Genomic DNA, 13,972 nt, shown 5'->3' with positions numbered 1-13,972 from the left:
TATTTCTGAGGCAGTGTGTAAAGCTTTTGTGAACACATACAGTAATATAGTGAAAACACTATGAATGGACACCACACCGGTTTAGAAAAATAAGTAATCTTTATCCAAATCAAACAAGAACAAAACGACAAAAATCCACAATAAAGTTATTAAAAATATGACTTTCAAATGGTAGAACTAGTTCAGTTCAAAGCAAATTCCAGATGCAACACTTTTCATACAAAGTACCCTGGATGCGTCCCGCACACAAACAAAAAGGGCCGCAGGAAAGTTGATGCTTCGGTTCCTTACACTCAGGGAAGATGATGCGTCGTTTCCTTGCTCCGGGGAAGGTGATGCATCGGTTCCTCACTGCTGCACAGGGGAGGTGATGCGTTGGTTCCTTACCAGAGAGGAGGTGATGTGTCGGTTTCTTACTGCGTGGGGAGGTGATGTATGTTTTTTACTGCGTCTTCCAATGATGCGACAGACCTGGCTGCCTGGATGTGATGCAACGATCCGGGACAATGTGTGGGTTCTTGAAGCCGCACAGCAGGGCTTGCGTCTGAATTGGTGCGGTGATCTCGGACTTCGGAGATCGATGCACTCGATGCGGAGTGTGGTGATTTTTCGAGCATTGGGCAGGTGATGCGTCGATTTCTTCGGCGTTGCGTCGGAAATGTGTGCTGATGCAACAGCACGGGGGTCGAAACGTTCTCTGTACACATCACAACACTACAAAATTTAAACAGTCACAATCTATAACTTCTGTATGTCACTATTGTACTTAATCACCTATGTTTGTGTATATTGGATATGTGTTTTGTAAAGTTGTCTCTTCAAGTACATGATTTTTTCAATACATCTATATATTTTGCCAACTTTTTGCAAACTATTTGTCTTCCTGTTTCAGTGTTGTGCTAATATATCATTTGTTGAAAGTCCCTCCTCTATTGGAACTATAAAAAGAGTGAAAATTTGTTTAAGCTAGCAGAACCACTGTTCGTGCATTACTGGGTTACCCCATTGAGATTAATGACCAGTGTTAAATCCACCCTCTTTTGGAAGGTAGAGGAGGGAGCTTACTGATCTGGAAAGTGTGAGGCGGCAGTCGCAGGAAGCCTTTGTTAGATCTGGGGTCTCTAGTTGGCGTACGTAAGTACCTTTGTCCAAATAGGGGACCCTTACTTCTAGTCAGGGTAAGGGGGCACACATTGTTGATAACACCTTCTCACCCCCTTGGTAGCTTGGCACGAGCAAACAGGCTTAACCCCAAGGCAATGTGTAGAGTATTTGCACATACACTAACAGTAATACAGTGAATCATCACAAATGGACACTACACCAGTTATTATAAAAATATTATATCATTGTATAATTTAGGTCGGATCAAAAACGTCCAAAAATGCACATACATAAATTACTCCTTCTTTAGAACTAGTCTCTTGAAAAATGTTCGCTTTGGTAATGTTCTCTTATAAACAGAACGTATTTGTAAACATATGGGCACTTGTAAGCTCCCTATGACTGTGAAACCCTGGTTTCTAACGGGTGGGAAGTTACTTCGAAAACGGTGCCCGTATCAAATAAATGCCCCAGCTGTACTCTTGGCACAGAATGTCCTACTGGAGCTTGCTTAAGTTCCTTTCAGAATTCCCCCCTTAGCGAATACGTGGGATCGTGCCAATTACAAAAAGGACTTTGTCATGAAATCTCGCCCCCACTGTAGCACAGAAGGTACTCTGTTTGCATGCTCAACTTGAGAGAGCACTCCTTTGCAACTGCACCCTTCAAAGTAAGCTATACCGCAAGGAAACTTCATGTAACGCCATACTACGGGCTGACCGTTCCCATCCTAGACACCAAGTGGACACCATCCCCTATGGGGAATTAGTCAGAGCCCGCAGGAACTGCAGCGACAACTTAGAGTTCAACAAATGTGTCACAGACATGAAACACAGGTTTCAGAAAATAGGGTACAGCACCAAAACCGTCAATAGAGCAGTGAAACGCATCAATACCCTTGAACGCAGTGGCACTTTACAACCTAAACAGAAACCCCCTGCAGACAACCAGCAAACCAGACTTATTGTGGACTACAACGAACTTAGTCCTATCATCAGGAAAAGTATCAACAGACATTGGAATGTGCTACTAGCAGACAGAACCCTGGGTCCCAACATCAGCCCGAGAACCCTGATCACGTACAGACGGGGAAAAACTTTACGGACCAGACTCAGTCCCACCGTTCCGCCCCCGTAAATGCCAGCACATGGCTAACACCACACACGTAGGGGTTCCAAAAATGTGGGTGCTGTGGTGTCTGTAAATGGGCAAGAAGCGACACCAAGACATTCCTTAACCATCACAACCGCAAGTTAGAAATTAATGTCAACATTAACAGCAACTCCAAATACGACGTGTACGTACTTGAATGCACGTGCCACAGCCAATACGTTGGCAGCACCATCAGACATCGTAAAGATCGCATAAGCCAACACGCAAGAGCTATGCATCAACAAGATCCAAGTTATCCTATGGCTCTCCACATGGCCGCTTGTCCCAGCCAAGGCACCCATAAGAGATTTGAATTCTACAGAATAGACGTCGCCAATCTAGTGTGAGGGGCGGTAACCGAGAACTCCAACTTAGGCGCCTCAAAGCCACCTGGATCATGCGCCTTCATACCATCAAACACAGGCAGAACATCGACCACGAACACCAATTTTTCTTGGATCTGTGAGCCATCCCTAGACTATTTTTTGGCATATTTAGTGTCATATGATTTTGTCTCCATTTCTTTGAAGACTCCACCCAATTCGTCTCGTACACCTACTGTCTCCTCTGCCGAGCTGATCTATGATTTTGTTTGTGTTCCATTTCTCAAAAATATGTTTTTTCAGTAATGCATGTTTGCACTTGAACAATACCCTTGGACTGTAGAGTACGATCCCTCCTCACATTCTGTGATCAAAAACAGATTGCTGTCACCCCAGCTTCCAGTCACGATATCCACCCTGCACCCTGGAGGATTTTGTTTCCACCAATGGTGGGATGCCGGGTACCATTAACCCCCCCATTGGGGCACCCGCTGCAGCATAGCCATAGTTTGTGTTTGTTTATACCATGGTAAACTGCTATTTCCCTTACTTGGCACCACATGTGCATCTATAATATGCTGCGCTATGTCGGACAGTACGTCTCCATGCCCCATATCATGGTTGTGCCCATATCCATTTTAAACCAATTTTCCACATCATGATACGATATCTATGAGAGGAACTGCACCTGGATAATATTGATGTGCCTAATGATATATGTAGCGCTTATATCTGTACATTATTTACCCGTTTCAATGTATCACGGACATTGTCATTTTCTAACTTACGCCACGTTTGAAGGAGATGTGTAGCTTTTATTGACCACCATGTACAAATTCGATCCTGTTTTCTTTAATGCACCACGGCCCCCGCTGGCCTTTTTCACTCCACTAGCCATTACGCCCCCTTCCGGTGCATTAGTAATCACACCATTCAGCACTCTAGCTCTTTCACTGTTTCCTTAGTGTTGTCATTTCCTTCATTTGCCTCTCCCCCGGGACAGTACTTCTGCCATTGAAGCCTGCACGCCGGTCTCCTCTTTCAAACACAGGCCGAGACAGCTGAGACAAGCACCAGCACACTCCCGACCCATTATCCAGGTATCTACTTTCGCAGGTACACCTCCTCTTCCCGTGCCTCCATAGCCATACCCCATTTACTAGGCTCCGACCTCCGTTCAATTTCTACCCATTCAGTTCCCCCCGGCACGGACGCACCCGTCTGTGTCTACTTTTTCCTTGTACTCGACCGCCCCGTTGGCCTTCAGAACCCCCGTGGACCGGGTTGGAAGTATCACCAGGTTTTCAGGTGAGGCCATGCCGCTTTCCCTTCTCTCTCCAGCACCCCGTACACTGCCTGACTTTGACTCTGGCTCCCGCCTTTTTGTATTTCTCCTCCTCCAGATCCACAGCCCGCCATTACAGGTACTAGCCAGGCCCCCTCGCCTCTCTGATCAGGCCCTTGCATTTAAGTCTGCATGTTATAATATTTTTCCAGGCTCACTCCGCCTGCTTATGTACCTTGTGCCACTTAGATCACCCGCACCTGCAGGATCGTGTTTTAGTCTTTCTTTAATTTTGTACTCTCCGATCTATGGCAATATATGTTTTCAGCATTTTTTCCATTGTGGTTCCCTCTACCTGCCCAGGTTGCCTTGTGCAGCACATTCTTTGTTTCATACTCATTGTAGTGAGCTACATGGACTTTTCAGTCGAATTTGTTGTGTTGGTTTAGCCTATTGAATATCATGTACTTTTTTTACTTTTATGTGCAAACATCACAAGTTTTCCTTCCTTTGGTCTCCAGGCTACGTTCCTTTTTCGATTTGCAGTGCATTATAAGTCTGTTATGTAAAACATCATTTGTTGCATCATACACCACTGTTTCTCTTCTCATCTGTACATTATGCTGTCATTTTGATGTTTATATGTATTTATATCTACAGGCATTGACTCTTGTGTATGCATACATCTTGTATCGCCACATCTGGCTGAGCAGTAAGGTCACATCCACCCCTTCATGCCTCAATACATTTAGTACGAACCTTCACCAGCCTCCGCCCTAAACCCCCCCCCCCCCCCCCCGCCTACCTTTCTCCCATCCAGGAGGTAGTTACATGGTTTTTTGACTAGCACCCTGTGCTTTTTCGTCTTGCAGCACCTATTAGGTGCCTCTTAATACAGTACCAGGAAATGTACTGTGCACCACACGTACATAATGTTGACGTCATTTTCAGTTTCTCGAGTCTTTCTGTCCTCACTCGCCCATGGCTGGCATAACACATGCCCCCTTTTTTGTCTTTTTCCTTACATTGGGATCCATGTGTCACACCTTATTTTGGCCATTCAGTACGCTACACAGCGATACCTCTGGAGGTTGGTTGTACCCATCCCCTCCCCGTTCCGGTATGCCACACGCACCCCTCATCCTTTTCACTATGTACTCTCTCCCCTCCTACGCATGGATCAAAGCCCCCCCTTATCGCACCATCGAGACACCACGATTACGCTCGGCTTTTGGACCACCATATGTACAGTGTAGTGTGCCTTAACCTAAGACCAAAACATTTTTTTCTTAAAAATATTTTTCTTTCTTTTGTGGGATTATGCCTTTGGCTCCTGTTATTCTCCTTTCTTCCTTACGTTTCATTTGTGTTCATTATATGCAGTGCGATCCGTTATGTTTGACATTGTCACTGTATTTGATGTTTATATTTTTTATTGTTTGTTTTATGTTTGCTGTCAGTATGATTCTAATACTCATTGTAAATTCCTACAGCCCTGATGAGTCACAGGTTTCACCTGTTGACGAAACACGTGTCGGCTGGCATTGTATAACTCAGAAAACAGAAAAAAAGAAAGAATGTTTGATAAAGCATCATTTCTTTCAAACCCACCGGTGTCGACCATTTGCTTTGTACCCAACCTTGTAGCATTGTGGAAAACAGGCACAGTCCTATTCAATCAATCAATAAATTTGTATAGCGCGCTACTCACCCGTACGGGTCTCAAGGGGCTGAGGGGAGGGGGTTGCTACAGCTCGAACAGCCAGGTCTTGAGTTGTTTCCTGAAGGAGAGATGGTCCAGGGTCAGCCGTAGGTGGGTGGGGAGGGAGTTCCATGTCTTGGCTGCCAGGTAGAAGGATCTTCCTCCGACAGTGGATTTCTGAAATCGTGGGACGGTGGCGAGGGCGAGGCTGGCGGATCGGAGCTGGCGGGTGGGTGTGTAAAATGTGAGGCGGCTGTTGAGGTACTTCGGGCCCGTGTCATGGAGAGCCTTGTGTGCGTGGGTGAGGAGTCTGAACGTGAACCTCTTGTTGACGGGGAGCCAGTGTAGGTCTTTCAGGTGGGTGGAGATGTGGCTGTGGTGAGGGATGTCCAGGATGAGTCGTGCTGAGACGTTCTGGATGCCCTGGAGTCTTTCTGGAGTTTGGCTGTAGTTCCAGCTTAGAGGGTGTTCCCGTAGTCCAGACGGCTGGTGACGAGGGCCTGGGTGACCGTCTTCCTGGTTCCGGTGGGGATCTATTGGAACATCTTTCGGAGCATGCGCAGGGCGTTGAAGCAGGATGACGAGACAGCGTTCACTTACTTGGTCATCATGAGGGAGGAGATCAGGATGAAGCCCAAGTTGCGTGCGTGCGTGGTCCGTTGGATTGGGTGCGGTGCCCAGGGCAGGGGGCCACCAGGAGACGTCCCAGGCAGAGGGAGATGGTCCGAGGATGATGACTTCTGTCTTGTCTGAGCTCAGTTTCAGACGGCTGATCTTCATCCATACTGCGACGTCTTTCATTCCTTCCTGGAGGTTGTCTTTGGCGGTGGCGGGGTCGTTGGTGAGGGAGAGGATCAGCTGGGTGTCGTCGGCGTAGGAGATGATGTTGAGGTTGTGCTGGTGAGCGATGGCCGCAAGAGGGCTCATGTAGACGTTAAAGAGGGTGGGGCTGAGTGAGGATCCTTAGTGAACGCCACAGATGACTTCGGTGGCCGCGGATCGGAACGGGGGAAGGTGGACTCTCTGGGTTCTTCCGGCGAGGAACGAGATGAACCTCTCCAGTGCCGCTCCTTGGATTCCAGTGTTGCTGAGGCGTTGTATCAGGCTGCGGTGGCATCCGGTGTCGAAGGCTGCTGAGAGGTCCAGGAGGAGAGGGCAGCAGTTTCCCCGTTGTCGAGCAGGGACCTGATGTCGTCGGTGGCTGCGATGAGGGCAGTCTCGGTGCTGTGGTTTGCTCGGAAACCGGACTCTGAGGGGTCGAGGGATCCGTTGGTCTCGAGGAAGGCGGAGAGTTGTCTGTTGACGGTCTTCTCGATGACTTTGTATGGAAAGGGGAGGAGCGAGATGAGGCGAAAGTTCTTAAGGTCCGTGGGGTCCGCGGTGGGTTTCTTCAGGAGGGCGCTCAGCTCGGCATGTTTCCAACTCTCGGGGAAGGTGGCGGATGCGAAGGAGCTGTTAATGATGTATCGGAGTTGGGCTGCGATGATGGAGCCGGCTTTGTTGAAGATGTGGTGTGGGCAAGGGTCGGTAGGTGAGCCGGAGTGGATGGTGTTCATCAGGCGGGTGGTGTCTTCCATGCTGACTGGGGTCCAGGTGCAGAGGGTGGTAGTGGGGGGCTCCGGTTCGGTGCTTGGGTGCGTGGTCAGTGCGCCGAAGCTGTTGTGTATGTCGGCGATCTTGCGGTGAAAGAACGAGGCGAGTGAGTCGCAGAGGTCTTGCGAGGGTGTGATGTCGTTGTTGCAGGCGCTGGGGTTGGAGAGCTCTCTAACGATGCTGAAGAGTTCCTTACTGTTGCGGGTGTTGTTGTCCAGTCGTTCTTTGAATGTTGTCTTCTTGGTGGTGCGGATCAGCTGGTGTTGTTTTTCGGGTGGAGTTCTTGAGGGCTGTCAAGTTTTCTGTTGTCTGGTCGTGGCGCCAGGCTTTCTCGAGGGTGCGTCAGGTTTTTTGGGAGTTTGAGGTCGGTGGTAAACCATGAGGCTTTCCTGCTGCCGGGTCGGCTGGGAGGATTCTTCAGTGGTGCGAGTTCGTCGGCGCAGTTGGTGAGCCACTGTGTGAGGTTGCAGGCTGCTTCGTTGGGGTCTGTCGTGTTGGTGGGTGGGTTCTGGCTGAGGGTGGTGGTGAGCTGGTCGGCGGTGATCTTGCTCCAGCTTCTGCGGGGGACCTGTCGCGGGTGGTGGTGGGTCGTGGTTCTCCTGAAGTTGAAGTGGACGCAGCTGTGATCTGTCCAGTGTAGTTCGGTGGAGTGGCTGAAGGAGACGTGTTTGCTGGAGAAGACGGGGTCAAGCGTGTGACCGGCGTAGTGGGTGGGGGTGTTCACCAGTTGCTTCAGTCCGAGGTTGGCGAGGTTGTCCAGCAGGGCGGCGGTGTTGCAGTCCTTGTTGTTCTCCAGGTGGAAGTTAAGGTCTCCTAGGAGGATGTAGTCTGTGGAGGTGAGGGCGTGCGGACTGAGGAAGTCTGCGATGGCTTCTCTGAATTGTGTGCGTGGTCCCGGGGGTCTGTAGATGAAGGTGCCTCTGACGGTGGTCTTTGGGTCAGTGTGGATCTGGAAGTGAAGGTGCTCTGCGGCGGTGAGGGTGTTGTCGGAGTTGGTCGTGATGCCGATGGTGTTTCTGTGGACGATGGCGATGCCTCCTCTGGTTTGGTTGACGCGGTCCCTCTGGGTGATCTTGTAGCCCTCCGGGATGGTTATGGTGATGTCTGGGGCTGAGGAGGTGTTCATCCAGGTTTCTGTGAGGAAGGCGACGTCTGGTGATGTTGTGTCTAGGAGGTTCCAGAGTTCGACGGCGTGCCTGTGGACGGAGCGGGTGTTGAGCAGGATGCACTTGAGGTGGTTGTTGCTGGTGCTCGGCCTGGCGGGTGCGGTGCAGGTTCGGAGGCAGGTAAATTGGCAGGCTTGGCAGGTGAAGGGTCCGCGGGTGCGTTTCAGGGTGGCTTGGTAGCAGGCGGAGTTCTGGCCGGCGTTGAGTGCGTAGAGGCTGGCGGCGTCGTAAGTTCGGGTGCGCTGGCGTCGTCGCGGACCAGGGGTTATGGCGCTGGGTGCGGTCCAGGCGCGGACGGGCTTTCCTTTGGCGCACAATCTGCGCGCCCGCTGCGCATGACCGCTGCGCTTGCACGCGGGCTCTATATGAGGCGAAGTGGGAGGGAGGAGCAGCTGGGAGGCGGGAGCGGGGCGGGGGTACAGAAGAGAAAAAGGGGGCGGGCCGAGAGGGAGCAGCGGCGGGGAGCGGGGGGGCACACCAGAGGGTACAATACTAACAAATAAGCACAATATCACTTTACCAGAAAAAGAGAAAGTACAGTCATGAAGAAAGCACGAAAATTAGGGCAACAGCGGAGTAGAAAAACAAGCAGCAGCGAGGGGGCACCGAGGCCAGGGGCGAACCTGTGGCGCCGGGGTAGAGACGCACTCACAGCTGGCGAGTCGTGCGGCTTGGGGTTGTCCTGTCCTATTCAGGCCCAGGTGCAACTCCTCCCACCACTCTAAGTGCAGATAGGTCTAATCAGCCTAGTGCTGACTCAGCCACCGCCAGCCTGTGTCACTCACAAACCAGACAGTCAATACACAAACACGCAGAGGCACACAAAGATTGAACAGGAAAATAGCAACTTTCTAACACTAACATGGAATTTAAAAACCATCTTTCCTAAAAGATGCATTCTAAAATTCTGAATTCAGGGATACCAGACTCCATATGTCTATCTTGCCTCTATGGGAAGATACGCAGGTAAATATGATACACAGTATTCCCCATTCTAACCTATAGGCAAGATAGCCTTTCAATATTGAATAAAACGAAATTGGCAGTATTTCACTATCAGGACATGTTACCCACCCTGAAACATGTCCTACCTTTCACATACACTGCACCCTGCCCAGGGGGGTACATTGGGCCCACCATATGGGTGTGCAATGTGTACGAAAAGGGAAGGGTTGGGCCTGGCAAGTTTGTACACTAGCTAGGACAACATGGCAGTTCACAGACTGCGCATAGGCACTGCAGTGGCAGGCCTGAGACACCATTTCAGGGCTACTCAGGTGGGTGGCACGATCAGTGCTGGAGGCCCACTAGTAGCATTTTAATTACCAGCCCTGGCACACCCAGTGCACTTTAATAGGGACCTTCTGGTAAAACAAATATGCCAATAATGGTTACTCAATCACAATAACAATTTAACCAGGGAGCACTTGCTCTTTAGCACCGATCAGCAGTGGCAAAGTGCCCAAAGCATCTAAATCAGCAAAGACGAAATCCAGCAGTGTAAAAAATACAGGAGGTAGAGGCAAAAAGTCAGGGGATACCACAACAAGGATGCCAGGTCTAACTGGCTTCCTCCTGATCTGGATGTATTCCAAAAAAAGAGCTTCCCTTCATTATACACATCATGTTCTTCATGATTTGAGGACACATTTCTTCTGACGAGGAACAGACCCACTCTGGACCGGGAGCAGGGTGGCCGAAAGACCCTGTGAGGCGCTTTTGAATGGATATCGGGTGGCGAAGTTAAGATGTTTACTCTGAATGCAGGGTACGCCAGAGACTTGCTATTAGTCTGCAATTATTAAAAGTGTATTGTAAGTAACTCCATCTGGTGCCACGAGCTCCTGCAAACGCTGTGTCATGTGACATGCGCATCAGTCCTGTTGCCAGGCAGTGGTTAAGCTACAGGAAGTCTCTTGCACATTTATGCGATTTATCTTGGTGCTGTGTCGTGAGTTTACGCGGGCGCTACATGCTGTAATCTGTTTTTGGAAAAGTATGTTCGAGGCATATGAGCTGCAAATTACACACTGTTGCATAGATTGCGATCTAGTGTTGGGCCTGGATGTTTGCACTTGTTTTTGTCCTGAAAAGTCTTTGGAAGTCACAAGATAGGTGACTCCTCCTTTGGGTTACATTACGCATGCACATCTGCTCCATCCTTAGGTTGTTTTTTCCCGCCATCGGGCTCAGATGTGTTTCCTGCGCTCCGGTCTGGGATCGATTCTACTTTTGGCGCGCAATCCTCCACCCGTTTCGACGGTATTGTCTCGAATGCCTTCCTCAATCGACGCAAGTCACAACAAAATTGAAGTCTTCGATTCCGGTCGTTGACGAAGGCCTTCGGGTCTACCTGGGCCTTATCTTCTGACTCATGGAAAGGACGCCATTCAAGAAGTGTCCTCAATGTGGCTCGAAGTTTCCCCACACCAGTCTCCACGAGGTGTGCGATCTCTGCCTCGCACCAGAGCACAAGGCCAGAGAGTGTTCAGCTTGCGCCTCCTTCTGTTTCAAAAAGGCAATTCGGGACCGACTAGCTCGAAGGACCATGGCTGGCTCGCTTGTCATCTTCGATCCCCGACGACAACTTCCAAGAGGGCGTTGACGTGCCAGAACAGGAGCAGGTCTAAGAAGGCATAGTCAGCCACTCCGAGGACTCAGACGTCGAGGACATCACTCCGGCACAGCGGGTCGTAAGTACACGCGTCGACCCCGACCCTCCCTCGACACCCTCTAAAAAGGCTTCTGTCACACCTTCACCTTCGGGCCCAGGTGCACACCGAGAGACTGCTTCCCATTGCCCGCCTTCGGGCCCGGTAAAAAAGCCTTCAGGCGACTCTGGCTCGAGTCAGCCTACCCCCGATACCAACACACACACTACCAGCAACGAAAAAGAAGCTAACCTCTTCCTCATCCACGCAGACCGTTGCTTGGACATCCAAGCACTCTGCGCCAAAGACTGGCACCGGTTCCTCGACAGCGAGAACACACTAGGAGCCAACCAAAAAAACTGCCACCAAAGGGCCCAACTCGCATGCTTCGGAACCGAAAAGGCCTCCGAACCGAGGAAACGCGTTCCACCGGCCAACGAGACTGCAAAAGGTCACGGTTCGAAGCCTAAAGAACCTAGAACCGCTACCGAGTCGGTGCCGAAAAAACCTACTAAACCAATGACCTCGGCACCGAAGGATCTACCTTCTACAGAAGAACTAGTTCGACCAGATCCTACACAAAAAACTCTTGTGAAGGATCCCAAAACTGGTCACTTGACTCTCGGCTCCAAGAAACGACCACTAGATGCGCCAACACTGGCTCCTCCTCCTAAAAAGAGAGACATTGCATCCTCTCCATTAAGGATCCCTTCTCCTCCTTCCTCCAGCTCCTCCCCCACCACATCACTCTCTTACATCACCCCCTACTCCAGTAGAAGATGATGATGATGTAGATAACACCTCTGATGATGAAGGGGGAGGTGTGGACAATGAACCACTAGGGAATCCTAATCCTCCTGACTCCCCTGACCCCTGGGATGATTATAGCACCCCAGACATCCCCAACGTTCCACAGGATGACACATGCCCCTCCGGCAAACGAACGGCGTCACAGGCAGCAAACATATGGCGCATCGCCAATTCTCAAGCACTGTTAGCAAGGTACGACAGGGCACATTATGATGACCTGTAATCCATAATGCAGCATCTCCCAGACAAATATCAAACGATCATTTACAATGCAATGGTCTCTGCATTATTAAAGGTAGAGCTATTGGCATTGCTTAAGACGTTTTTTTTTTTTTAAATCATGAATAAATGGCATTGTCATTTACAATGCCAATAGCTTAATCGCTCGCAAATGCATATTGCATTTACACACACACAGAACCACACACACAAAGCCACCCACCCACACAGAGCCACCCTCAAACAGATATACCCGTAATGGGGCTATGAAACTTGATGGGGAACTGAAATATAATGTTTTGTTCCAACTTACGGAGTAATGGTATGCAGAATCACGACCGCATTGTGATTCCATGCGGGAAAAAGTTTGTCATAAACGTTGTTTACCAATCAATTCATGTAAATTTTGCTTTGTGACTAGGGCCCATTTGTTTATGCGTTTGCATTTTTTCTCTCAATTATTATCATTTTTCTTTCACATACCACCCCTTCCTTCACTTTTCTTGCTCCTCCTACATGATATGCTACAGACACAGCACTTTCTGCACAGTCTACCACAGATCCATTTAGGTGCGGAAAATGTTAGCAATTACACTCCTCAATCGTTGTGAATGCCTAAAAACTTGTCAATTCGTCTCAAACTGAGCTGGCAGGGAGCACCTGGATTGGGACAAACAAGGTTTTTATCATGCTAATTTCTTTTGCCAGTACTAGTGAACTTTGAAAAAAAATAAGTTGGTGGAAGAGGGAAAATCTGTGGTAATCAGGTGTACCAGCTCCAGTGCCTCACGTTCTCTGTCATTCTGTCCTCTGAAACTTACAATCTGGTGTTAATGTTGCCTCAGTGTAATACCACAATGTGCGGTACTGCATCCGTTCTGGGTAAATACTACTGACTGATAAACCAAGCTAACTCCTGATGCAGGCCTAGGAGGCGCAAACCACATGTGCATTATTTGCACACACCCACCCCATTCATCGCTATATCCACTTTAGCGCATTCATTCAGAAATTCCTTGTGCAGGCTACATCCACAGTGAGAACACCAACTCTACTGAGCACACAAACGTGAAGTGAACAAACACAGCAGGAGATATGACGTTCAATCCAGTTTCTAATTTGACGTGATGGTAGAAAGCTTGGACTGACTTGCAAATCCACTGCATCGTGTGCTACCTTACCTGATCCAGCCCACGTCATTCCATTGAAGTAACTTAAGACATCTCAGTGCATTGAGCACCGTAGGCGTTTGTGTGGCCTGCAAGCCACAGGCTTGAAACAGGCCGCTCAGGCTTAAACATTGAAATCCACTGGACTCACTTCCAATTTAGGGGCAGATACTGACTTCGGCGGACAGGCATGCCGGGGGATGCAGCCTCGCCTGCTTACCAGTGCAAAGGATGCATTTGCTCCAATGTAAACTGCTTGATTTTTCATGCTCAAAACAGGAGGAATTCCTAAGCAGAAATTGGCTCCGAATCTGGACTAGACGCAGAGACTGGCTGGAATTCCGGTCTATGCATGTTAGTCCTCATTCTAGACCAGGAACTGGGAAGGAAGCAGTGCCAGGGTGGAGTTACCAGTCGTAATGTGTGATTTCTGCCCTTGCAGGGCATAGATTCCTTTGGTGCAGATGGTGCAGTGACTTTGGACTCAAAGGCCCGTAGCCATTGAACTCTTATCATTGCTGTATAATACAATTAAAAACAGCTGTCAGTGGGCTAATTTCTTTCATGCACCAGGGCCCATGAGACACTGGCTACGCTACTGGACAATAGTAATGGCGGAACCTTCATAATCCTCTCCTTAGAAACAAGCGAAACTACATTGTTGTAATTGCAGCTTTGCCTCTTGACTGCACTGTGTGTTCCTGGGAGGAAAATGTACTCTTCCTGTGCCTTGGTTATACTTTTGTACAAAGTGGGAATACTAAAATAGGACCACAGAACCACATTAGACCAAATACA

General features: G+C 49.3%; 1 protein-coding gene across 4 annotated transcripts in view; it reads left to right on the top strand.

The window, feature by feature from the left end:
- The window catches only part of SEPHS1 (selenophosphate synthetase 1), a 305,207-nt gene that overhangs the window by 203,086 nt on the left and 88,149 nt on the right, over window positions 1–13,972 (top strand). The gene's annotated exons all lie outside the window — the stretch shown is intronic.

This window comes from Lissotriton vulgaris, chromosome 1_1, assembly GCF_964263255.1.
Source record: "Lissotriton vulgaris chromosome 1_1, aLisVul1.2, whole genome shotgun sequence".
Taxonomy (NCBI): domain Eukaryota; kingdom Metazoa; phylum Chordata; class Amphibia; order Caudata; family Salamandridae; genus Lissotriton; species Lissotriton vulgaris.
This window is presented reverse-complemented; position numbering and strand designations above follow the sequence as displayed.